The sequence below is a fragment of the Dermacentor silvarum genome, chromosome 4 (genome assembly GCF_013339745.2).
Source record: "Dermacentor silvarum isolate Dsil-2018 chromosome 4, BIME_Dsil_1.4, whole genome shotgun sequence".
In the NCBI taxonomy this organism is placed as follows: domain Eukaryota; kingdom Metazoa; phylum Arthropoda; class Arachnida; order Ixodida; family Ixodidae; genus Dermacentor; species Dermacentor silvarum.
This window is the reverse complement of record NC_051157.2, coordinates 119,520,398-119,547,619: the sequence shown is the minus strand read 5'-3', so window position 1 is coordinate 119,547,619 and position 27,222 is coordinate 119,520,398. Positions and strand designations below refer to the sequence as shown.

The window sequence follows — 27,222 nt, the reverse complement described above, 5'->3', positions numbered from 1 at the left end:
GCTTTATTTATACTTTTAACTTCGAATCTACAGAATTAAGACTTTTGAACGAAGAAAGGCGCCCGCTGTACGCCACGCGCAAGACTCGTGGAGGCAGCGTTGAACTTCGTTACGGGCCGCTGCTTCCGTCAACCTTTCTTTATTGGACACGTTGTCGTCCTGCCCGATCTGGGAACTGAACCGTAACTGCGCTGTTGACACTGCGAATATTCCTTTCTCGTGGTCTTCTTTCACAGTTACGGGAGGTGTTTGATGATTGAGGAGGGCTTAATTAAGCGCGGATAAATGGCGCATTCTGAGTGTCCAAGAATTCAATAGGCGCTGAACGGCTAAGGACGGGACCATTTTACTCCGTCCTCCATTTGTTGTTGCTCCATCTACTCGTTCTCTCAGAAGAAGCCACCCGCCGCTGCGGCACAGTAGCTACAGATGGGCGTTGTGCTGTTGACAATAAGGTCCCGGGTTCGACTACAGGCCTCGGCGATCACGTTGCCATGCATGTGTATTGTGAAAACACTCTTGCACTAATTTATTTGAAGTTCACGTCACCCGCTTCCCTTCTTGTGTGGCACATACACTCCCCCCCCCCCCTCCCTCCCTTCCCCCTTCCAGAAAAAGAAAAAAAAAAGAGAGAGAAAAGCATAAGCAGTTCTTCATTATCTGGAGTGCTTAAGTGTGACATTACGTCCTCCGCTATTCCTTTCTTTCTTTTTACTTTTACCATGTACGTCAGTATTCTTTCCAGTAATTCTCGTCAATTATAGCGCTTTAGCCCGTGTACAGAAGCGAAATGATGTATAGCCGTAAGCACATGGTTCCAATCTATCCACCTGATGTCCCATCTAATTCTAATGTAATCTAATCTGGAGCACTCTAATAGGACTCACTCACTGCTCATTGTGGAGCTCTGGGACGTTATAGGCACAATCGGTCATTCTCGGATCAGGGTAATATATCAGGGTTTCTATAAACATTGCCCAATATCCACACCCGTTGCGTCATGCCAGCTCGTGTATTAACGGGGCCTCGAACTTTTAATTAAATTTGTCGTGAGCATTGGAGCGAAAGCCGAGACAGATGTGAATGCGTGATCCGGTGATTATAACGTAGCACAGCGAGAGAAAGAACTTCGATGCATGACGCCGTTTTGCTTGGCCGTTCCGAACGTCATCGATCTTCGATCTCGAGGATGGCTGTCATTTAGGTCCCGATCTCATTTAGCAAATGTGTACAGTAGCGCAATCAATTCATTTTTTTCCAGCACCCACCACACTCCTCATATCCTTTCTTTGATTGTAATTACTGGCTCGGTAAGTGCTGGATGCTCTTGTTCTGGCAGCATGGAACAAATGAGATTAGCCCGTTAGTGTCGAGTGTTGCTTACAGGCAACATACGAGAAATTATTTTTTTTTCGCGCTTCTGTAACACTATTTGTTTTTACGCTGTACAAAACTGCGTTGCAGTTGGCCTTTAACGGGTGTCAGCGCAATGTCGCCTTGTGTCATGACGTCATAATCTTGTCGATGACGCCAGGTCCTGCATTTCGAGATTAACTTTAGTCTGATGGTGTGTAAGACGACAATCAAACTGTATTATGAAGACACATGACTTTTGCAGAATTATTATGGATTTGCAGACACTATAGTAGCGTTATTATTGTCACGATAAAGCTTAATTACCTTGTTAAACGACCTTTGAAGCTTTCTAGGAGCTCTTGAAAACGACCGAACGAATGTGCCGTAAGCGTAGTTCTTTTACGTGCTATAAGCTTGTGGCATTGAGTTTCTTCTACAACATCGATATATGCCGCAGTGCTACTTCGATCCGTAAGTAGCCTCTCTATTGGGCACCAATGAACGCGGCCGGAGGCGCGAGTCCGAGATCCGCGTTGCGCCCAAGGGCAAGCGCTCACCCTCCTCTCCTTCTATCCTCCTCACCCCGGAAGCAGCACCACGGCACGCGCCTCAAGAAGTCGGGCGACCGCGCAGCTCTCTCTGGCGCGCGCGCGCGTTTTTTCGCTTTTGGCGCGCAACACGCCGGATCTTCGTAGAGGCGCGCTTGCGGCGGGCGGCTTCGAGGCGCGCTAAACGAAAGCGCGGGGATATAACGTAGCTGGCGGAGAGAGGGTGCGCGCGAGCGCCTGAGCACCGCTCCGCTTGCCGATCGGCCGCAATTTCAGCGTGTCCCATTTCTCCGTGTTGGGGAGGACGCCTTATCAATTCGGCATTTATCTACCAAAACTCTCTCCCTCCCCTCCCCCCCCCCCGTCCCCTTCCGAAGCTTCTCGCCCTCTTTTGTCGGCGTCGGGTCTGGTCCCCTTCTCTCCTGCAGTCCCCCCTTTGTTTCTTCTCTTCTTACAATCTTCTCGCTTCACTTTTCTTCCCCCCCCCCCTGGTACTCTCTTCTGGTGCCGGGCGCGCGCTTTAATTGGGACTAACCCCCTCCTTATTCTCCTTCCTCCAGCGACCCCTCTCGGCACCTTCGTCGTCGTTATACGAACGCCTGCTTCAGGCTAGAAAGGCGGCAGCGCGCTGCTTAGCGCTCGCCCAAGCGAGGGGGGGCCAACGGTAACGCAGCCGTGTCACACATTGGCGTCGCTGAGGGGACGCCTATGCGCCGCCATTGGTTGCGACCCTCTCCTCAAACGCCTCAATTATGAAATGAAAACGACGACGGCGCTCCTCCGATGCCGCCTCCGTTCGTATATTCTCGGGGAGCAGAGCGGCCCCTGCGCTGTACATTCTTCTAACACGCCGACGAAACGTGCGAGTGACTGGCTGCAATGTAAGGGTGAAAGATAGAAGAAAGAAACGAAAAGAAAGTTGGGAGAGATAAGCAATTAAGAGCCCTATCCTAGGGGAAAAAAATGTTGAACGAACAAACAAGCTACTTAATAAGAGTCGGTAAAGCGGCAGGAAAGCGCTTGCACCAGTTATTTTCTTTTAAGGGTGGCGCAGTTATACGGACCGAGGACATTACACGTATACACAACGTGGGTCTGAGAGCAGCCGCATTGGACTTGCGCGGGCGCGCGTTTCTTCGCATGCGAGCGTTTTTCGCTTCCCCACAAAAAAAAAAAGACGCGACGGCACGCGAAGGCGGGCAACTCGGCCCCCCTTCTTTCCCAGCCGTCCCCCGTCCCGAAAGCCAGTCTAGCTCCCGCCTTTCTTCGTCTCGAATACACAACAAGGTGCCGGTCCCAACTGCTATACAAGAGAGAAAACACCCAGTTTTGCATGCTCCGCATTTTTTTTTTCGTCATCTTCCTTTCGCCTTTCTGTCTCATTCTCTCTCTATTTCTTTCTTTCTTTCTTCTTTCTTTCTTTCTTTCTTTCTTTCTTTCTTTCTTTCTCAGCGTTCACTCTCTCGTCCCTCGAAGTACCGGTTGATAGCGGTTGGAAGCGGAGAAGGCGGCCCCCCGATGCTGGGCTAAAGTGCTCTTTGTGCGTTATCATTACTTTCGGTGTACGTGCTCGAGTAGTCCGGGTTGTCTTTCTTTTTAATTTCTTTTTCTTTCTCTCTTTCTTTTTTTTTTTTTCATTGCGCGAAGGGTAGAGAGAAGCGAGCCTTACGTCGATTTCGAAAGCGGTTGATACAGCCGGGCGCCCACATAGGTGCTGTGGAGAAACACTGTCGGTATAGGTGGTTTCTCGCGGATCGAACGGGCGAGTGCGTGGCGTGCATGTATTTCGTGCACGTGCGCGTGGACGTAAGCTGCGCTCAGCTTTGCCCCTGTCTTCTATTGCAGGAATTTGCTTCGTACATCTGTATGTAAAGTTCACGGAGATTTATCCACGATGTCCACGTTTTGAGTGCAGGTCATTTCTCTATTTATATTCCGTAGACAGAAATATTATATGTATAAGCCTGATATGTATAAGCTTGATGTATTACGTGTAACATGCTACATGTTTGAATTCCATTAAGGGACTTTATAAACATTGTGTAACATTTTGTAAATCTTATGCTGCAACCGCATGTGCTCGAACTACAGAGGGAACTGGAACTTTGTCAGGTGTTGCAAAATACCTAGAGTCCATTCTTCCTAGGTATGCAGTGTATGCTGTGAACTGAAATAAAAAGTGTGTTGTTGTTGTTGTTGTAATGATATTCTGGAGATCTTAGTATGTCTGATCGCCTGGCGTGCTACTCGCGATGCCGGGTATTAATTATGATTACAATGGTTACATAAACGCCGATACAAAACATGCACAGAGCCATGTGCGTAAGGTATTGCACTGTTGATCAACACATTTAAAGCGACGCTTTCTTTGTCACGCAAACTGTGACGACGGACGTGAAGGGAACAATATTGCACCATTTTAGCGAGGAGCTTTTGAGCTACGTGAGAGGGAAGACAGAGAAGTGAAGACAATTCAGTAAAAATTAAAGAAAGCTTCGCAGCCTATTACCGATACCCACGTATACGCGCGGGACCCACCCATTTTCTTTCTTCCCTTTTTTTTTTGTGGCCTGGTCATAGATTACGTGCAAGCAAAAGGAGAAATACGTGAGGACTCCAGGGAGATATTCTGTAAGAGTCCACTTAGTGGATTGTCCATTTCGGCTGTCGCTGATTGGCTGCAGCAGTGCGAGCGAGAAGGAGGGGGCACTTGTCTCCCCCTCACTCGTGCAGCTGCAGTCAGTCAGCAGCGGCCGAAACGGACAATTCACTAGGTGGACTCTTGCAGAATACCCGTCCCCAGGTGACCTGTGGATACGATGTCAGTTTTCAGAGTGTAAAGATTGCAAACGCGTATAATTAGGTTGGCTGTCACCTGCGCCGGGGTGGCTGCGTTGTGCTGTTGTAGAAAGAAAGCAGCTCTAGCTCCATTTCGTGTGTTTTTCGTCTTTGGTGTGTCCTCGGGTCCAGCAGCGACGAACCGGCCTTGCAAATATTTCGTCCTCAAGCATCCCATGGCGTCTTCTAGCGCCAGTGATCAACAGAGCGTCGCTCCCGTGGAAGGCCTCGGAAACGATCACGCGAACGTGGATCACGCCGCGTGAACCGAGCGGCGGAAGGAAGCATTACCGAAGGAAAACACTTTTGGACAACAGCCAAGCCTGGAGGCATATGTGCGTCTATTATCGGTTGCCGACCCCGTAACCCGCTGCTTGCGTGCAGCGAGAGCCAAGCGACGCTGGCGACTGCACATCCAAAAAAAAAAAAAAAAAAGGCTGTAGAATAAAATTCACATTCTACATGTATACAGATCCCTGCGTTTTCATTCGTACAACTCTGAAGGATTTCGCGTTTTCCGCTACTTCATTTTCTCTCTAGTTTCGCAACAATAATAGCTTTTTTTTTTTAATCCGTATCGCTCACTAAGCGACACCAAGGATAAGAATGAACGATATGAAAAACGACGTTGTGCATGCGGCCACATATTTAAAGAATACAACAACAACAACAACAACAACAACAACAACAACAACAACAACAACAACAACAACAACAACAACAACAACAACAACAACAACAACAATGACGGCGACGACGACAACAACATACGTAGCGACCAAGTGGCATAGACGAGAGAGTGGGTCCTGAACTTGGCTTCAACGTCAGCTGTGCTAAAAGCGAGCACTGCGACTTCAGCAACGGTTCCTTTCATGGCTGATATTTTCAAATCCACGCCAGCTTCCGAGCCAGTCGCAAAGAAAGCGCGAAAGAAGCGAATAACTGTGTTTCGATTACAGGTCGGGTTTGGTCGAAAGAAAAGCAAGGCCTCGAAACGGAGACATGACGCTGAATTCATTGGAATAGGGTCACAAGAAAGTCCGTTTGAACCTACAGCATTCATCCCATAGGCGGCGACCTTCGACGAAGGAAAACGAATAGCTTGAAAGAAGTGACTCGATGTATTTTCAGCATCGTACAGAACTTATTCATCTTGATAATCTTGCTTAGTAGCTCTAAGCCAGTCCGTTAATCTCGTGTTCCGACACGTACACCGCCGCTCATCTGAGACGAATCATAAAAGCTTTTTCTTTCACCTCTCGTTCTAGCAGGAACGCCCACGAGCCCGAAGTGAAGTTGCTGTCGCTGTTACAATCTTTAAAGAAAAAAGAAATCTGGCCACGGGCGATAACAGGAACACCCACGCCCTTGCTGGCAAGCTATATAGGTTAGTAGTGCCTACTTTCGAGGCTAATCAGGCGCCCCATGCGCGTGGCGACATGCCACTGAAAGCACATGACGCATTCGCGGTGCGATAGCCGGGTTGCATCTCGATATCGAAGTCAATGTCGCCGTGGCGGAACCCACGTGCCGAGGGTGAAAAAGTAAAATAAGATAATAAAATAATAAAGAAAGAGGAACAAGAGAAGAAAGTCAAACACAACCTGTCTCCAAAGTATTCAGGCCGTCAGGGCAGCTCAGCCACTCGCGTTCTCATACCAGTTTGTCGGCATAAAACAGCTACCGTTGTATGTCGCATTCAAAGGCGACTAGCGTAAGCCGCTAGACACGTTTTTTTTTTCTCAAAAAAAAAAAAGAAAAGAAAAAGCGAAGCGAGTTTTTGATACGTGGTCGCCGCTTTTCCGGGCGAAATTAAGGGTTCCGGTGTACAGACCGGTATCGTGGAGCCTCCACGCATGGCGTACGTGGAATTTACGAGACGAAATTTTTACGGTCCGCGCGCTTAAGTGTCGCACTGCAAAAGCCGCTCGCTGCCTGGCTTCCGCTGAACGGGGAATGAATCAAAAGCGGCAACAATAAAAACGAAGCGAGCCGCTCGTGGTGTGAATAAGCGAGGAAGGAAGCGATAAAGGAGTCACCGTGCTGGGGGGCGAAATGTAGGTGAAGGAGATGCCGGAGTTTACGCCTGCTTCGCTATTCCGACGCCATCGCATCCCCATTGGTCCGCTGGGTATCCTCGGCAGTCGGGAGATAAGCGGGAGACGCGGATGGCCTGTCTGGCTGCCGTGCTCATGAAGGCCCGCTTACCGTTACTCTCGCTATACTTTCGTCTATGGGGTTTTTACTTAAAAACGCTATAGGGACACGATATATAGTGCCACGGTATCGGTGAGAACAAAAAAATAATAATAATAAGATGTTGCAACATCGCGGCAAGTTCTGCGAAGCAGGTGAAGGTTGATGCCGCGTCGTGTATACTGAATGTAAAATATTGCTGTTCTCAATACCTGTAATGAATGTTTTTGGTTAAGAAGTTATAGTACCGCACGTCTCGGAAACGTGCTTAGATATCGAGGCTTTTCGGTCGAAGCAGTATAATATATAGCTTGTCTGCTCCAGCAGTATAGTTTGTCTGCTCCCGACTTTTACCGGGTTTTAACCGACGGGAATAAACATTACTGTGCCGCCTTTTACCAACGCCTCTTCATTCCTAATTGGAATGGCGGACAGTGCCAATTGCGGCACATGTGGTGCTGGGGAAACCACCAAACATCTCTTATGTGACTGCCCCAGATACGAAGATGAGGGAAGTGCCCTTCGGACCCCTTTGGGGCACTTAGACGACAGACCTTTTACAGAGAAGATGATCTTGGGCCCGTGGCCTCGTGCGTCTGCTATGTGCAAAGCTACAAAGGCGCCGCTGCGTTTTTTGAAATGCACCGGCCTGTATGACCGTCTGTGACTAACTCAGCGATGAACTCTTGACTGTGTGGGCAAAGTGTGACCTTCTCTCTTCCTTCTCCTCTTTCAATCCACTTTCTCCCTTCCCCAGTGCAGGGTAGCCTACCGGGATCAGCCTGGTTAACCTCCCTGCCTTTCCCTTATGGCCTCTCTCTCTCTCTCTCTCTTTTGACTACCTCCTGCACGTCATTAAGCGCGTTCATCGACCAGTGGGGACTCGTGAAACGTGCGTGGCGTGACGCTGACAGTACCATGTCATACGTCTCCACTGTATTGATCCTAACATACATGGCATATAGCGTCCAATTAACTAATATGCACGAATGTCCTCGCATACACGCTTAAATGTAAGTACTTGCATCGTGTGCTGTCGGCATACGAGGGTAACATTAGCGAACTCGAAACACCGATTAAAAACAAATGTCAGGATGATGTTCATTTACACTGTCGGTAATCCCCGTATATGTTTGTTCGTCTGAGATAACAAGAGCAGAGCGGCACCGGGCGGCGCTGTCCACACCCCGCGGGGAGCACGACAAATAAAATTGTCGTCCTTTTGCCCCTTAATTATAGACTTGCGATCACTTCTAGCACCTCTCGCTCATTAATAATGCAACGTACACACTGTGTTAGACAGCATAGACCATGCATTAACGTGATTAAGAACGCTAAGTATTGGTTACTTTCCCCAAGATGTTAACTCAGTGTGATTCCTAATTAAAATACTATTTATAATTACCACGGATATAACGTCAAATGAGCTCATTGTTCGCTGCGGGATTCTAAAAACCTTTTTTTTCTTTTTTTTTTTTTACAGCAACCCTTGTTTCACACGCATTGAATATGAATTGCGCGAGGAAAGAAAATGCAACGATTGTATGGCATGCTATTTTCCATGGAAGACACTGTGCCGATTATAGAATACGAATGGTTTGGAAACAGGGGAGATATAACAGAAATATATTCCAAACTGTTTCTATTCTATTTCTGTAATGAGCCCTCTACGATTGGTCAAATGTCTTCGGGCTACGTACCCCCGCTTATCCAGTCCGTCACGCGACGTCGCGATAACCACGACAACTCTCAATCTGTTATGACGGGTACACACTGATTATACGTGATTAGAGCGAACAAAAGTAAAATAATTATTTCCGATTCCACAAATTTTTCGCCATTAGTACTTTGCTATTGGTAAAAACGTTTTCACGCTGCGCCCACTTCGCCGTTCTTTCACGTGACGTCCCAAACCCGCGTACATTCACCACGTCAAAGTTAAGTGTACGCATTAAAGATGCATTGACATGAAGATAAAAAAATATATTTTTTTCCAGGAATAGCCGGAGGCTGCCTTGTTTAGAAAGGAATAGATGACGTCTGCCCACCGATCGCTATGGCACTGGCTACTTTGAGCTTCAGGGGAGAACAGATTTATTTACTAGTTTTACGTGCCAGTCTAACGTTGTCGAGCCATTTTGGCACGTATACGACATCGCTCTGACTACTCTTCCTGGATGAGAATCCCTTTGAGTGGCATTTCTAACCTTCCATTGCACGCCGCTGCGATTTTCGACCAGCCACCGCAAGCTAAGCAAGCGTTATACAGGGCCAATTGCAGACGCCGGCACCACCCTCCTCCTCCGGTTATTTATCTAATTTCACTATGCTAGCTTGGCCTCACTGAAGCCCTGCCCACTTCTGCATGCTCGTCGACCCTTGTCAGCGAATTAGATAGGAAAGGCCTGTGAAAATAGGCAATGCTATTCGCTTTGAACGCAAACAGAAGTGACGTCTTCTAAACGAGGAGGGCACTGATTGGCCGGTTCGAACAACGCTGCGGGTCACCGCCAGATGCTTGCGGTGGCGGTTGCGTAAATTTGACGTCAGCAGATTGGAATAAGAATAGATTGGAATAGCTTTACGTCATAGGGGCCCAGTATAATTTCCAACAGGTGGACAGACGCTACATGAAAAGAATAACACGAAAACAGACAAAGTATGCGCTTCCTACACACGATACTTTATTGTACGCAAGAGCTGTATCGCTCTATAAGCGGTTGTCTCGAAGATAGCCTTGCACGCATGTGAACGACCACTGCACGCAAACAAAGGGACCAGAATCAAGCCGGTTATACGTGAGTTAAGGCTACAGCGCGAATCTGGCTCCAGTTTTCTGGAATTCCGCACACTCCTGCAAAGGTTTTCGTGTGATATGCCAAGCGCCATCGTTCAAAGGCAGCAGGGCTCCTTCTTTTCTTTCTTTTTCTTTTTTTTTGCCACACTCTGATTGTTTACAGCGGAGAGGCGATTTTGCAAAAGCATTAGACATGCTGGCTCACAACGTGAGTGGTCATAACGAAGGTAAAACACATAGACACTGAAAGAGCGCGTCTCGACTTCGTCAGAGACGACAAAGACGTCAAACAATCGCATGCTTTGTTCGCAGCTGCTGGTCTTAGTTGACGAAGCATCATGGAACGAGCTTCACGCAGGGGCACTCGTATACGTATAGTTCGATAGAAGCCCGCCATAAAATTAAAATTTCTGCAGGCTCTAACGCCCTAAACCTGCCCAGTGCATTATGAGGGACACCGTACTGTGGACGGCTCCTAATTGATTTTGACTACCTAGGCTTCTTCAACGACCAACCAAAGAACGGTATACGAACGGTTTTGCATACCGCCTCCATCGGAATGCGGCTTACAGAGTCAGTTAAAACAGAGCCAAAACAGACGTGCGGCAAGAAGTCAAGATGAACGTCAACCATAGCACTATACTTGCAATCTTGATGTATATCCTTAAACCTCCTGCACTCTCTCTGCCTCTCAGGCACAGAGAAATCTGCGGCCGTGCGCCACCATGTATGGCTTTCTTATTTCTTCGAGCGCCTCCTTATCGCGAATTGAGCGCAAAACAGATTGGGAGCGCTCCTTATTTGTTTATCTTTAATTCCTCTTGCTTGTCGCAAAAAAAAAAAAAAAGAAACGGTTCGCGCCTAAAGAGCTCCGCGAAAATGAACATTGCGTAACTTAAGATCTTCTCGACAACAGGTGGCGCTGCGGTGCGTGATGCGAGCGCCCTCTTCCATCTCGCAATATACTCGCCTGGTCTGTGCGTGCGAGTGCATGGCGGTGGAAAAAAAAAAAGCTGATGGGGAGTATGCATTTGGAGATCGAGGGTCAGATTTTGGCTTCGTCTGTTTTTACGGCTCGCAAGCCACCCGGGGTTCACGCAGCCAGCGGTGAAAAATAAGCGATGGCGCACGTGGCGTCGCGTGCCTTTTTAGGCTGGTGCGTTCTTCGGCGAATTATCTCGATACTTTGTGCTTTACGATGCCGCTAGAGCCCGGCTATGCCACTCGAGACACTCTGGCGCCTTCCTGTTTGCATTCCAGGCTTTGGTGTCGTCGTCGTTTTTTTTTCCTGCGCCCGCTTCCTGGAATTTAGCTTTATCACGTCTGGACCGTGACGTAGGGCTCGAACATTTATACGCTGATCGTATCGCACATCAGGTTTGTTTTGGTGGCCACGACGAGGCGCACATTATTGCTAATTTTGCGCACATTATTGCACGTTCGAAAAGTGTGAACGAATTTATTCTTGAGGGCTGATTGTTTTTGCAGGGGTACTTTTACGGTAGTGAGCCCATTTTCAGTGAAAAAAGGCACTGGTCCGGTGAGACGACATCCACTGCTCGCTTTTGTGTCGCATTCGGGAATGAGCATGGTAATAATATGACGTTCGATACGTTTATTTACAAACATTTACATAATTTATATATAAAGTCAGCAGGCGCTTTCATATGAAGGCTACAGATTGTCTATATACACAGCCTGTGGACTAAAGGCCTTACACTCTTTGCCCGCTAATTTTTGTAGAGTTTTTCCAGACAGTCATCTGGGAAGTCAATAAACCATGACCGACTGAACGGAAATAAATTAGGTAAACATTTTTGCCTATACGCTGTACATGCACAGATGGCCACAAATGTTTACTGTACAAATGTTTAAACATGACAAGTGTGCGATAAATGTCATGGCATAGAAATTATAATTTAGCGGACTACTGTGTAGGTCGTAAAATTTACCGAAAATTGAAACATCGAACTGGAGGCCGTGTGCCCGGATTTTGCAGGAATTGAGGTTTTTTTTGCAAATCACGTGTCTCGTAAAGATTTGCGGCCATCAGTCAGTGCATTACATAAACAAAAGACAAATCTATTAACACTGCAAAGAGGTCTGCAGGAAGCCTATAACAAAGTGTAACCCGTTTATATTATTGCTATGTTCTAGCACGGTTAGATTTCGCGTTGCGGAAAGCTCCACCATGATGCTATATGAAGAGGAGAGGTACAGAGTAACTTTGGAAACGATATCTTGCCCTTGCCGTCGAAGAGCGGTGGTACCAGGTTGTCGCGCGTTGCTGGAGGGTGAATGACAATGTCTGGCAGGTCCTGATCTCTATCGCTCTCCATTGAAAGGAAAATAAAGGAAAGACATTGAGCCACCCAGCAATGGTGACGGCTATGGCTCGAGTTCGGTGGAACTTACTTCTTTCAGGCTGAGTTCTCAAAATAAAGCGAGAACAAGTAAATGTTCAGAGGTTTGCAGATGACATTGTCCTATTCAGAAACAATGAGGACGAATTTCAGCAAATGATTGAGGACCTTAACAGAGAAAGTGTAAGAGTCGGGTTGAAGATTAACATGCAGAATACAAACATAATGTTGAATAGTCTAGCAAAGGAACAAGAATTCAGGATCACCAGTCAGCCTCTATAGAGTCTGTAAATGAGTACGTTTATCTAGGTCAATTACTCACAGGGGACCCTGATCATGAGAAAGAAACTTACCGAAGAATAAAATTGGGTTGGAGTGCATACGGCAGGCATTGCCAAATCCTCACTGGGAACTTACCACTGTCGTTGAAAAGAAAAGTGTACAATCATTGCATTCTACCGGTGCTAACATATGGGGTAGAAACTTGGAGGTTAACAAAGAAGCTCTAGAAGAAGTTACGGACCGCACAAAGAGCGATGGAACGAAATGTGTTAGGCCTAACGTTAAGAGACAGGAGGAGAACGGTGTGAATCAGAGAGCAAACGGGGATAGCCGATATTCTAGTTGACATTAAGAGGAAAAAATGGAGCTGGGCAGGCCATGTGATGCGTAGGATGGATAACCGGTGGACCATTAGAGTTACAGACTGGATAAAAAGTGAAGGGAAACGCAGTCGAGGACGGCAGAAAACTAAGGGGGGTGATGAGCTTAGGAAATTTGAAGGCGCAAGTTGGAATCATGCAGCTAGCGCAAGACAGGGGGAAATTGGAGATCGCAGGGAGAGGCCTTCGTCCTGCAGTGCACATAAATATAGGCTGATGATGATGAAGTAAATGCCACCGAATGTTCGTGATTCCTTCTTCCAAATGCAAATGACTGCGTGCCCGCTTGGGTCTCGTTCATTGTGGGTCCTAGTCAAGGTTTGCTCCAATAAGTGCGAGTCGTTGTGAGCTATGGCAAATGTAATTGTGGGCAAGCCAACTGTATAGGAAAAACAGGAGGAGACGGAGGAGGATGGTGCGATCGAGCTACGAGCGGATCTAGCCTTGCCGAGACGCGCCGCCTGTTGCTGCGCCCGAGCGTCTCCTCGTACCGCGAATACACTGCGACCGAGTGAGTATTCAAAGCGCGAGTGATACGGAGGCGACCATGAGTGCTAATGAACACGCTGGAAGACGGATCGAGGCTAGCGGAGTGCTGATGAGGTCACCAGCTCGCACTTTACGGCGTATACTCTGGTAGCCGCTCCTTTCGAACTTGTTTAAATTGTGTTGAAAGCTCTTAAAGCCCTAGTGCATTCACGGGACACACGAACTTGGCGTGGAGAGCTCATGCTGGAGGTTAACCACAGATTCACTTAACGCCTCACATATTTGCAGGTAGCTGGCATGAGCGAGAGAGGTAGAGCAAGCGAGAAAACTAAAGACAGGGAGGTCAATAGGACCGCGTCTGGATTGCTACCCAAACCTGGGGGTACGGGAATGGCGGAATAGAAAGAGGGAGACAGTTTGCGCTGTGGTCACGCAGAGACTGTACAGCTTGACACTGAACGCTGAGCAAGTCTTCGGATGATGATTGGGAGCAGTGCACTTACAGACCAGCTTCGCATAGCAACGTCGGAAAAGTGCAGCGACGCAAATATTCCTGGAAGTGCCCATGTGAATGTTGGATGGACAGACGGACAAGCTTTAGGGGCGTTCTGTTTTGAAACAGGGTGTTGGCTGGTGCCACGAAGCTCTATCCACACTGCTACCGACGCGCTGCTTAGTGCTCCCGGAAGAAAGCTGTGCCCTTCGAATCGCGCTCGGCATTATGCTGCGCTAGTCGATCGCATCTCACTGAATGAATAATACAAAGAAACCGAGCAATTATTTAGTTTCGATAGCTGCATAGAGCCTCTATTTGCAACTGATCATTTCACCAATACGACGGACGTCAGCGGAGGGAGTGATAGGCACTGCAATTACAGAGAGGGAAGGTCACAGCGTCTCGGCGTACGCAGCAGTGCGCTTGTGCCGTTAAAGCAGGTATCTGTTATACAGACATAAAGGAGGCCAGTGCGAAAGATGGGTTGCAGTAAAAATACGATCAAAGCTTCCTGTTTTAAGCACAGTTGGGGATAATTGCAGTCGCTGCCCCCCCCCCCCCCCAAAAAAAAAAAAAAAAAAAAAAAAAACAATCTTGCAAGATATTGCGCACAAGACCATATGCAGCTTTCGCGAAGCGTACCGAAACGTCTGCTAAACGTTCGCGAGCTCCAATGTGCCAGAAAGTGAAAGGGTCTGTAGATGAAAGGAAACGTTCATTTATCTCACAGTTAGAGTTGCCAGTGAGAGCTGGTTGTTGCAGCTTGAAGAGCGTCCTTGATGCAGCTTTAAGATCAACACGTCGGAGAAACCACTATGGGCAACAGTAACACTAGCACAAGGCCCAGCACCAAGTTTTGTCACTCACGCAGTGGCTTCGGAAACATTCTCAGAAGTCTGCGCTATAACCGAAACCGTAAACGAAACAAGGGGCATTGTCTATAGACCGCTAAGACCAATATGAAGCACGCAGGCGGGCATCACCCGGCCGCCCCGTCCAATGCTGCGCTTTCGGCCATATACAGCACAGGCAGGCGATCGCACCCTTGCATTCAGGCCGAGTGGCGCAACGCCCTATCAGCCGCTGCTAAAGCCGGACGGGCGGGGTGTGGCCCATAGCGGCGCTGTACGGGCTACGCGTACAGAAAGAGGTGTACGGCACGGCGACGGGGGAAAAGTTGCCTGTGACGAAATGATGAGGGCGGCCCGAACCGCATCGGAACGGAGCCGTGTACGTACGCACGTACTGCACTACACATCTCGCTGCTTTCTCACGCGCCTCGCGTGAGTCAGCACCGACTGGTCCTTGGCTTATAGGCGCGTAGCCTATATGCACCAAAGGTGACGCCAGACCGAAGTCTCGGGCGGCGGCCTGTCGTGTTCGCGGGCGCGTGCGGGGCCGCTGACAACCCGCAATCTTCGCGGCAGCAGAAGTGTTCCGTCTCTGCGCGGAGGAGCACCGACAATGGCCAATCGGAAACTTGTTTGCTCCCATGCGTACACCATCACTAAACCACCCTCCTCCCCATCCCGACCTCTCGTGCACGGCGACGCAACCGACTGTGTCGGAGCTGAAACAGGCAAGAAAAAGAAAAAAAAAAAAAAAAAGAAATGGGAGCCGGTGGTTTCGCGATGTAGGAACCGTTTTTTCTCTCTCTCGACAGAGAGAGAGAAAAACTTTATTGTGTCCATGATGGGTTCTGGAGAATTGCGTTCGTTCGGCACGCCTTGCTTTACGTCTCAAGTAAAATGAGAGCACACGCCGGTCACACTTTGGCTACGATTTATTATTATTATTATTATTATTATTATAAATGCGAAAGCGCGATATGGCCCACTACAGGAAACTCCGGCGTCGTCGGTTGGTGTCGGCGTGACCGAGCGATGGTACCGAAAAAGGGCCGATGGCGCAAGCAGTAAAGACGTATCTAAAACGCTGGGATTGACTTGAAACTTCTCCGGGAGGTTTCTGTAAACAAATTAAATTAATGGCTTTGAAAATAAAATTTGGTACATTTCGGTCTGGATGGGAATCAAACCCGGGCCTCCGGGGTGCGAGACGAGCACGCTTCCCCGACGCCACGACGGCTCCACGATTTCGGGTTAGAAAAGGTGTTCCTATAGTGCGTGCGTCATTGCAGACGTCACGTTGCAGCCAATGGGGAGACGGTGGCGCCACGTCATCAGTGTATCAAATGCATCCCGCGCGTCACCTGTTCTTCGGATTTCATCCGTACTGTGTCTACTGCGGTGGGCTGTCGACGCCACGTCATAAGTGTATAAAATGAGTCGGTCTGTGGCCGAGTTATACGCAAACAACCACACTTAATCAGCAGAAAGAACTTTAATGCATGTCGAACACATCAACCGAAAAAATTTCACCAAATGGACTATAACGCTGTCGCATTCCAACACGTAAGCAGTCTTAAGTGTTTCTGCCTAATTTTATTATTATTATTATTATTATTATTATTATTATTATTATTATTATTATTGTTGTTGTTGTTGTTGTTGTTGTTGTTGTTGTTGTTGTTGTTGTTGTTGTTGTTGTTGTTGTTGTTGTTGTTGTTGTTGTTGTTGTTGTTGTTCGTCGAGAATACTCGTTGATGTGAATAGTCCAGATGAAAGCATTCTTGTTATAAAGCCGAACCAGTCCGTAACCCACCCCGAACTTCATTTCGGGGAGGGCTAAGTGCTCTTAATTCTCGGAGGCTTTTGTAGCCTGCTGACCTGTTTCGTTATCCTATGAAGGTATACCACCGGGAAAATAAGAAAATTTAGATTCTGACATCGAAACGCGCCACCTAGCTACTATAGAAGTAGCCCCCTGTGCTTCGCGCTGTTGATAAATTCTGCTTCGCTCTGCGCTCTGCTACCATCCTTGTTAGCCTAGATGGTTGAGTGACCACCCCGGAAAGGCGTTGGTCCCGCGTTCGATCCCCCGGAACATGGCAAATCTTCGTTCAACTCCGGATCTTTCTTTTTGAAAAAAAAAATTATTTCGTTCCTTTGCAGTTTCGTGATACAGTCGAGTGGATGACATTTTTCTTTTCCTGTCGTGAACCTTCCTCCAGATTTCGGACTTCATGAGAATTGATTTTCCATACTTGGCTACGCCCTTCTTAGAATTTAGTGTTCTGCAAATCGATTTTAACAGGCAGCTTCACAAATTCTCGCTGTCCTAGCGTTGACGTGATATGCCTTGAAGAGTGCGCGCATTCCTTCGTAGTTACCAACGTCCCTCCCAGAGAATTTCACATCTTTTCGCGCAACAGAGAAGCCATTTGACATGTTTAGCTCGTGTTCTCAAGCTCATGCTCACCGTTGTAAACATCCGTCATTCCGTCTCGTGACTGATCAAATAATTAAATTGGATACTCTTTCCTTTAAATACACGAACATTAGGAGATGTTGGCACCGTAAGTGGGGCTGGGCGATTCTTTTCGCATATAACTTGAATACATAATAATGAAGAATAAGAAGATGCGCGAAGGTGCATAGCACAGGGAAGCACTGAGCGGAATAAAGACAATGAATTGAACCTGAATTGAGGGCACATAAAGACTCATAAAGACAGGTCGCATATTGTATAAACAAATAAAATCAACTTAAAATGAAATACATACACCACGAAAATCCTTTTTCAAGAACATATAGTTTCAAGCGATGTTTGCAATCTGCTTGCGGCCCATCGTGTCTAAAATCTTTATGCTTTGCGGCCTGCAGTCTAGTGCCATTATAGATCACCTATCAAGTGGCCTTTTCCGAATTCGGCCGTGGACATTTTAGATGTTCAGCAGCATCATAAACGTTACCGATTGTGCAACGTAGGTCATCATGATAACTTTTACGTAGTAGAAAGAGCTTCGTGAAGGCCGAACCGATGTTTAAACCAAGCCATACAAGCGCATTGTTTTGTTCTGGGATTTGAATGCAGACACGACAGTCTACTTTCGAGTTAATTATTTACGACTGCGTCGTTACCTGTGCGTTCAACGAGCACACATCAGCGTCGTTCAGTGCCAATGACGGAAGATTACGGAACACTAAAATTATGAAAGGAAACCTTGTTGTGCACCTATAGCTGGCGCATAGTTAAGCTGACCAAAGTGTGACCACAGTCTCTACAGTATACAAAAATACAATAGAAAAGCGCTGCTTTCAACGATGCCTCAATAGAAGAAACAGCTGAGAGACAACTGAGAAACTGTTTCTAATTTGTTTCTGCGTGGTTTCTCAGCTCTCAGTATGAAAGGCAGCTCACTATTAGGCCAGCTAATACAATCTGGAAAGAAAATGTTGTCAGTGTTACGCGAAGGCATTGCGGTGTACTTTTGAAAGCTATAGGCGTCTTTCTGACTCACAAAACGAGATAACCTTTGCTTTTCACAGCACCCCTGTTTGTAGAGTAATCTGCGAACTGTATAGCATGCATAAAACGTATACTTTCCGTCGAAATCTAGGCGTATATCCTCCCGAGACCCGAATCCAACTATGGGACATAATTGCTCTTTAAGGTGGTTTTTATTGTCTACTCTTATGTGATGAACGTGAAAAACATTTTTTTTAAATGTCAATACCACTGTTAGATGCCAAAAGCTACGTGTCTATGTACGTGAAAAAAAAATAACTATCTTCATCATCTCATAATGTTTGCTATTATAAAAACAGCATCTAATTGCGTAAACGCAGAGATGAAGATGGAACTACGTGTCGTACCTACATTGCCATGTTGTGGCCGTGCCCGGTATTTTCACACAATCTGAGTGATTTCGAAACACAACTCAAGCTTGCTTTCGGCGTCTAGGACGACGCAGACGTCTAGATCAATTTAGTGCCAAATTTCTCGAAAGCGGTTGGGGGACAAGAATATGGGTAAAACACTTCCTTACCGTTATACATGCACCGTAGTTCATATAGAGCACTGCACGGGCCGATTTTTTCAGCCCGAGCCCGGCCCGGGCCCGTTTTTACGTTGGGTGGCCCGCCCGAGCCCGATCAAAACTTTTATGGTGAGACCCGGGCCCGGCCCGAGCCCGGAAATAATCTACGTTATCCGCCCAGCCCGGCCCGCCACCCCTTTACCTTAGGCCCGAGCCCGGCCCGAGCCCGGCTCGAAACTGACCCGAACCCGGCCCGAGACCTAAAATACATGTTTTTCAGAGTGGAGAAGCCCGAGAATAACTCGCTGCATGTTACATGCACACCAGCAGAAAGCCCGAGCCCGGCCCGGGCCCGCGTCAAAAAGCACACGCCGTGCCCGAGCCCACCCCGAGCCCGTGAAAAAACTGCTCTACCCGGCCCGGCCCGGCCCATGGGCCGGGCCGTGCCTGGGCTATCGGGTAAGCCCGAGCCTGTGCAGTGCTCTAGTTCATACCCAGAATGAATAACTTGCCTAATCCCTTCCGAGTGAATTTCGAAATGAAGTTGAAGGCAATGTGCTATGTATTGTACAAGGGGTCGTATAGGAGGATATGGAAAGCTGCTGTATAACATACACGGGCCTATGCTTATCCTCAAAGTAAAAACAACTGTATAAAGAATTGCACAGAATAGAGATACGAAGGGGCCAAGGTTTTTCACGGGTGAAGAATGCGCAGCTGGTGGTGCTCATGCGTGTGCCGTGCGCCGACTGGTTCCGCGCGAAAGCTAGGGGCTCACGCGGCGGCGGATGATAAATACTGTTGAGGCGACAAGAAGTCTAGATGAAGGCGCGCAGCCCCTTGCTTGAGATATCAAGAACATGTCGGCGGCGGCGCCACCGGAATTCACGAATTCTGCCGCTCCTGTATAGCTTTTTCTCTCTGTCCTCTTGTATATATACTTGTATACAACGAGGAAACTGTTTTCCTCTCGCTTCGACCATTTCCACTCTTTCGTGTATATGCGTGCTTCATTTTGGTCACGGCCGGCTCTATCGCTTCTTCTCGGGGGCCAACACATCAACCGTGCGCGGGCATTAATCGTGACCGGACTAATTGCTCCCGTGACGAGTCTCTTCTTAAATTACCGCGGCCACAGGCGTGCGCGTGCTAATCACTTCGTGCGTACGATGCTATCGAATTCCGCCACGCTTCTTTCTTTCTTCTTTCTTTTTTTGCGCGCCTTTTTCACATGAGAGCATCGATAGCGCTGTAGCTGTCCGTGAGACACGCGCGGCTTTTAACTTCTCTGCCCAGGCGGGATCGTATTTCCTTCTGCACATGACGAGCGCTTGCACAGTGAAGTTCTCGCGAGCATTCGGTGTGTACCCGAGTGAGAGAGAATGAAAAAGAAAAGTGAGAAAGGAATGAAACGAAAAAGAAAAGTCAAGAATGCGCCGCCCCGGAGCGCTAATGACTCGTACATGAAAAGCAAGGTTGGACAGCACAATGGTTAAAGCGCCCGGTACGCTGTCTGAATTTTAAAAGCGACTTTACGGCTCATTAGGTTGCGCTGCTGCGAAGATAATAATTTCGTTCGTACCCACGCTCGCTTACGCTAACGTATGAAACGAAATTGGGTGTGCGGGAACTAAGTTACCGGCTAAGGGGCGTTCTCAGTGGTAACAGTTTACAGAAGTTATAGTGTGGAAGGTGAATTTTATGCGAACGTTTCCAACTATGAGAAGGACACCCAGCTCTGGGAAGGGGGGGAGCCGCGCTGGCGAATTTAGCACACCAGTTAGACAGAGCCAAACTGAAGCGAGAAGTATGCAGTTGGTTGGAAACGAAATGATATCGAAGCTGCGGCAGGCTGAAAACGCATGCTAAATGCCGAGTCATGCAGGCTTAGAGTTACACATAGGCTAAGAGAATTGCCCACACATTTTCGTCAGCGATTTGGCTAGCGCCCTTGGGTTCCTCGTGAAAATTACATCAGACATTCGCGTACGCATCTATGATTGGTAGTCTCGTGTGGTCCAGGGTCTGCGACATCGTTTAGTCAGCTTGTTCGTTTGCTTAGCCTCGTGTGAGTTATTGTTATTCTAAAATAAACGAGAAAAGGGGGGAACCGAGGGGCAAGATTATTGTTGTTTGCAACCATATGAAACCAACAAATAATGAAGCGAAGGAAAGCGCAGGGGAAGTTATTCGTAGCTTTAATTTAAGTGTAGAAATGATAAACTAAAGGGAAATGAAAGTGGACGAAAAAACCACTCGCCGCTGGTGGGAGTCAAATCCACAACCTCCGTATTACGCTGTTTTATGCATTGTGTTTCAATACACAGTGCTTACCCTGCGAGTGTAAACATTATATATCTACTTTTCTTACTTTTCTCTGCAGGTTCGTGAGAGCCCTCCGAAACTGTGGTTGCCACCGCTGGAAATGACTTGTACGTTCGTCGTAGTCGAGTCCACTTTCTAGGACGTCCCACAAGGTAGGACATCCGATTGGTGGTTTTAATTCTTGACACGCGAAGCAGAATATCCCAATGGTACAAGTTGTTCTCGCCTCTCTGGCTTAGTGTTACGTTGCAACAAAATCGTTTCCCTTGTGACTTTTTCTAAAGTGTTCTTTCCTATGAAACGTGAGCGCCGCCAAGCTCACCCTTTGTGGCTTGCAGCCACAAAAGGTGGCTACAAGCCACCAACCTTTGACATCTACTATGAGCTAGTAATTCAATTCAGTTAATGCGAAAGCTGCGCAATAAATTTCAGATATTCAATTACGGTGTAATAATGAGGACTCGCTAGAATAAAGCACTGCATCCTACCCGATTGTCGTTCTTGCAATAGAGCGTCCAGCACGTTGGGATAAAGTTGTGTAATTTTGATGCATGTATTAATAGACAGTCAATCATAAGTCGTGCCTGATGGGGATAGGAGAAAAAAAACATTTATAAAACGCTGGGAACACTACCGCTTTAAACAGTCTGCTCGGCAGCCATTTTGGGACTATGCTAAAGCCAATTTAGATAACATATGCGAAAGCGGACAATGTAGCTGCGGATACCGACTGTTAAACGTCTGGCGCATGAAGATCGCCTAACTCGAAATTATAAGAATGTACGAATCAATGCATGGACTGGGACATCTCTTTAGTGAAACCGTCGTATTCTCTAAAGCTTATAGTATTCAGTCTATATAAAGCCTCATCAATACCCTAAACCCTATACGGGACTGTCTAAATGAATGTGTGAGAATCGACCCTTTTTGTTTTCATGAAGCACTGTTTTCCTCGTCTACCTCAAACTGTGCGTGTCTAACATAACCAAAATCTTAATGGCGTATGCAGGAAAGAGCTGATCCCCTTGCAAAGTTAGTTTGGCAGTTATTTTTACGCGTACGGGATAGTTACACCTAATGATGCGGATATGATGCCATTGAAAAAATTATCGATGCAAAGAACACGCAGAGTTTGATTTTTAATTAAACCAATGGGGTAACAAATTCTCGGCAGCCGTGTCTCCGACTCCCTATATGACTTCACTTCGCTCAATCAATCCGTCGTACTAACCTCTTATCACGTGCATTACGCTACTCCTTTTCTCAGTAGTAATTGCTGTTTGCACTTCGGTGCAGGTTGTGAACGGCGTATTGCATAAACATAAACACTGGGTAACATTATTGTTGTGGCATGTGCGTCGCGCAATCATAAACAGTGCACGAGATTACAGGTTGCATAGGATGACCATAAAAAGTATTTGTACGCAACGATTTTAGTGTTACAGCATTTAGTTAACTGCTTCATGAAAGCTCCGCTTCACGTAAGCTTCCAACGTGTACGTTGCAATGGCATTATGGTTATTTAATTATGATGGGGTGCCTGACATGGGCTGCTGGAAGAACTACTGGTAGTGGCGCGCGCACGGCACGGTGGTAGCTCGAGTGCACCTAGGTTCGAGAGCTGACCTCGCTTCGCTGGACAAAGATTAAACTTCAGCTGTTTGTGGTCTCTGTGTCTGTCTTGAGAGCCATGGCCAAGTCCAAAAGCCCACACCCCCACACCAGCTAATTATCAATCAATCAATCAATCAATCAATCAATCAATCAATCAATCAATCAATCAATCAATCAATTTAATAACGTTCCTAGAAACAACCTGGTTGTCTTGACACTGGAGCCCGTGAGAAATGGTATAACATACATACACAGATATAGCATATACATCAGCAAACACGAACAAAACGCGCGCATATCATACAAATCCGATTTAGAATATCTTACATAATATAGCACAACACAGCATTACACACAAAAATAATAATAATGATGATAATTATAATTAAAATAATCAATAAATAAATCACTCATTTGTTTACCGTGCCCAGGAACAGCCCTAAGGTCTGCAGGCTGGCTCACGCATACATTAAAAATCAATAACCAAATCAAACCAAAACAACAACAACAACAAAGACTGAAGGGGAATATAAGCAAAAAAATATACAATGAATAAAAAAAAAGAACGAAACAAAGCGCAAGGCGGTAAATGAAAAGAAAAAGGAGCAGGAAGGCAGTTGAACAATGTGCGAAACTGTATAGTTACAAGCACGGGGAAAAGGGGTTTATTTAGGCGTGCGAGTGCAGGAACAGCAGGCTACGAACAGCAGGAATGGCCGCCGCACAGTCGTCGTTTTTCTCTTCCTCCCTCCTTTTTATCCGTACGTGCCTTTTACGTGCTTGGACGTAACACTATGAAACAATAACGCAAAGCTCGATAAAGAACGATGGCAGCGCGTTATGAAAAATATCGAAATCATGACAATAGGCGTTATAAAGGCCCAGTATTCTGCTGACGGTGGAGTGTTGGTGATGACGGGTAGAAAGATGGAAAGGTCTACGTTTTCCGGTTATCTTGTGTGGAATACGAAACATAATACAGCTGAGGAGTTCGGGGCAGGTGAGGACACCGTGAAGGAGTTTGAAGAGGAACAGACGGTCAGCGCGATTACGTCGGCAACGAAGTAGGGGAAATGTCAATAATCAAACAGTTCTAAAGCAATGTCCATAGTCCGTCTTAGTAAAACAGTGATGATATATGCTTGGAAACCTTTTCTGGACCCGTTCTATGATGTAAGTGTTGTCTTTTGTCTTAGCAGCATTCAAGAATAGGTTAATATCCTTGCACCATTTAGAAAAAGAAAACAGGTCAGACGGCAGGATGCGACAGTCATCAACAGTATCAATTTCTTTAAAAGCATTGATGTCATCGGCATATTGGAGGGCGGTAGAATTTTGAATAGGGCAAAGAAGGCCATTATTAAAAAAAATGAGTGGCCCGAATACTGATCTTGTAACATTAATAATAATAATTATTATTATCCTCGGCCATTATTAAAAAAATGAGTGGCCCGAATACTGATCTTGTAACATTAATAATAATAATTATTATTATCCTCATTATCATTGCTGTACGGGTCCCAACCATGCCTCGACAAGCAATCCCGATCAGCTCAGAGTATCGACGTGTAAGTGCTTATTCATTGATGAGCACGTACCTGTGGTTATAAAGATGTGTAGACATCGCAGCTTCATGTCTCACGAGACGTGTACAGACTAGAGTCGCTGCGAGCGCAGGCAAGCATGGATGATGATGATAATGAAGATGATGACGACGACGACGGCCCTCTAACCGTGGATGGCGAATAGCCGTCTTGGTTCCCATTTTTATCGTTTTTTATGCGTCTACCTATCATTCCGATCGTGCTCTTCAACAGCCGTGGCTAGTCTGGATATCAGTATATTTTAGAGAAGCGACAACAAGACAAAGTGTTTTTTTGTGTAAATTACAACCCTCTTTACTTATTGTGTGCCTATAACTTTGCTCAACCTTCCGTGTTCATCGAAACGAGCTATAACCGTATTTTAGGACCTCGTCTAGGAGTCTGAGTGCTGAGCGACGTTAAACGGGCGTCGCCTTTTTTTGGGCGAGACCTCGGGAACGCAGGGAACGCCTTTAACTAAACGTAATCTATTGAAAGAATGGGAATAAAAAAGAAGGAACATATAGCAGTGATAAAGACTAGGATAATGTCAGGAATCAATTCTATGGCTTTATGTCTTTCTGGGCGAGGAGTCTCTGGCTGTGTTGTTGCTGCTACTTGGTAAGCAAGGGCGGTGTCTCTTCCGAGCTTAACTTGCAGTACACAAGAGGGATGCTTTAGCCCTTGTCCCGTCTACTCTATAGGAAATAACTTAAAGAACAACATCTCTATAGGAAAGAACAATCCGATAGAAGAAGAAAAAAAATAGCGTAGCAACTTGTGGCAATGGATATTCTTGCGCTGGTGCTAGCTTCGCATAGCTTCGCATAGCTTCGCGTCTTCATGAAGACGCCAGAGGAATGACTTACCAGTTACTGTAATTATTCTCGAAATGAAAAAGAGAAAAGGTAAAAAAAAGATAGCCGGAAGGCGCAACAATGTTCTCGATTTATAATGCTGACTCACAGTGTGATAGGAGAGTTCATATGCAACGAACGAATATGAAAGTTCCCTAGCTTCACTTGTGTATGGAATGCTTGATCTGTGAGACCTGGGCCAGTGGCTACAGAAGACTTCTCTTGAATGTTTTTGCCAAATTTGCTGGCTAAAGGCTTCCTTTACCGATCTGTTGTTTCCGTCCTCCCCAGTACGGCTCATACGTCACCGTGACAAGGTTTAACAGGTGCTTCACTTTTTAACGAATATTCGAAATTTGAACAGGCGTGTTCGCTCGATTATGCCTTAGTATTATTAATTTTGGAGCAGCGGGCTGTGACATGACAAAGCAGGAAGCCTAAAGTAACGAGCCTGCGCAGCCGTGTTGCGTCGATAAATGCTTACGTGCGCAGATCAGGGCCTGTCAGGGCAGACGTTTTCGAGTCGTAAGTGACGTTTGTGCGACTGGCCAAAGTTGATGCGGCAGTTCTTGGTCTTTATTTGCTGCGAAAGATAGGAAGCTTGGCCACTGAAAGGGACGACTGTCCCATCACCGGCTAAGAAGAACCAGAAGAAATATAGCAGCAATGAACTAAGAAAACGCTGTCAAAACAAGTCTGTGGATTGCCAAGAAAAAAACAGTGTCGCTGTCATGTCGCTCGCTATCAATAACGGAGGACGCCAGAACGCTGGCTGGCCAGCGAGGAAGTTTCTACCCAAACTAGACCAGGAACAGACTAAACTTGACTAAACTAAGCTACGTTAGCATTGTTCATAGTTTCCATTTATTTGTATCTTTCATCTTCGCCGCATTTGCAACGTTTCACGTTTTCTTCTAGAATAATCTATCTACTTTGCGTCTACTTCCTGCTTCTTAAACGAACAGTTGGGATCACCACTTCAATGGTCGTTTTTCGCTATCAACTTCGTGGCACGTTCACGGTGTTCAGGCGAAGATGTTCGTATGCCGTCACCAATCTCTATGTCCACACTTTTCTGTTTTCGTAAGAACCACAAGGAGATAGGGAGTTGCTGAATCGACGAGCTCTTCTTGTTCCTTGTTCGATGTAATATATTCGTCGTGTCCGAGCCTTCCGTGTGCCCGAAAGGAGTCAGTGTTCTTGCTTTCGTGCTGCGTCCGAAAACATCGCCAGTCTTAAAACAAGAGCGTTGCCCTTTTCGGAGCAACGTACCGGCGCTCCGGCAACGGGACGTTTTGCCGTCGTGACTTTATGTGACCAGACAAAAAAAAAAAAAAAAAAAAAGCGTGGAAAGAGGCGAGAGAAGAATAAGACGTGGCGACGAAGACTTGTCTATGGTAGCAATCTATTTTACAGCCTTACGTCTCCGCGAACGTGTATAGTAAAGAGTACTAGCTGACGCACTAAAACCTTGTATGCGGAAATTTCAATGATGGTCTCCTTCCTGCATTGGCCTTCGAGGTGTTCGGTTGGTGTTTGTTGTCTCCACGGTATCTTCCGAGTGGGCAGCCCGTCATGTTTCACGGCTGCTCGTCTCCTGCTGTCGACTCACCGAGATTTACGACCAGCGATGTTACGGCCAGATTAGGTAAGGGGCGGCGGCCTGCGGAGCGCACCGCGAGGAACGCTGGCCGCCCGCCGCGTCGCCTCGCAGATATCTTGCTCTTATCATTGTTTATGTTGTCATGTTCAAATACGGGGATGGAACGCGTATGCGCTGCGGTTGCGCAAGCCGCAAGAGTACACGGAGAGAAGATGACGCGGCCAGAGGAGACTCGGTGTACACAGCGAACTGACCACGTGATCGCTCGATGACCGTATTTGAACCGTGTGTAGGTAGAGATTTTACTCGGTATTCCCGTGCAGGATATAACGTGTCCTTTTTCGCGTTCCTATATCTCTGCACTCCAGGCTAAAGCGGTAAGTCTTACCCCCGTATTCAGAAATGCAACTTCGCTTCAAGTCCGTGCTTGACTTGAATTAAGTGACGCCTATTGTGAACATGCGGAAGCAAACGCAAAGAACGTCCAGGGCATGTTCACAATAGGCGTCACTTAATTCAAGTCAAGCACGGACTTGAAGTGAAGTTGCATTTCTGAATACGGGGGTTAGTGTAGTGATTTTTCGTTACGCATCACTGCAGAAACCTGTAAACT

General features: G+C 46.8%; 1 long non-coding RNA gene across 1 annotated transcript in view; it reads left to right on the top strand.

Annotated features, from left to right (window-relative positions):
* The window catches only part of LOC125944767 (uncharacterized), a 259,378-nt gene that overhangs the window by 135,809 nt on the left and 96,347 nt on the right, over positions 1-27,222 (top strand). The window contains exon 2 of the long non-coding RNA XR_007466482.1: positions 21,011-21,104. This is a non-coding gene — a long non-coding RNA (uncharacterized LOC125944767). The remainder of the gene's footprint in view (positions 1-21,010; positions 21,105-27,222) is intronic.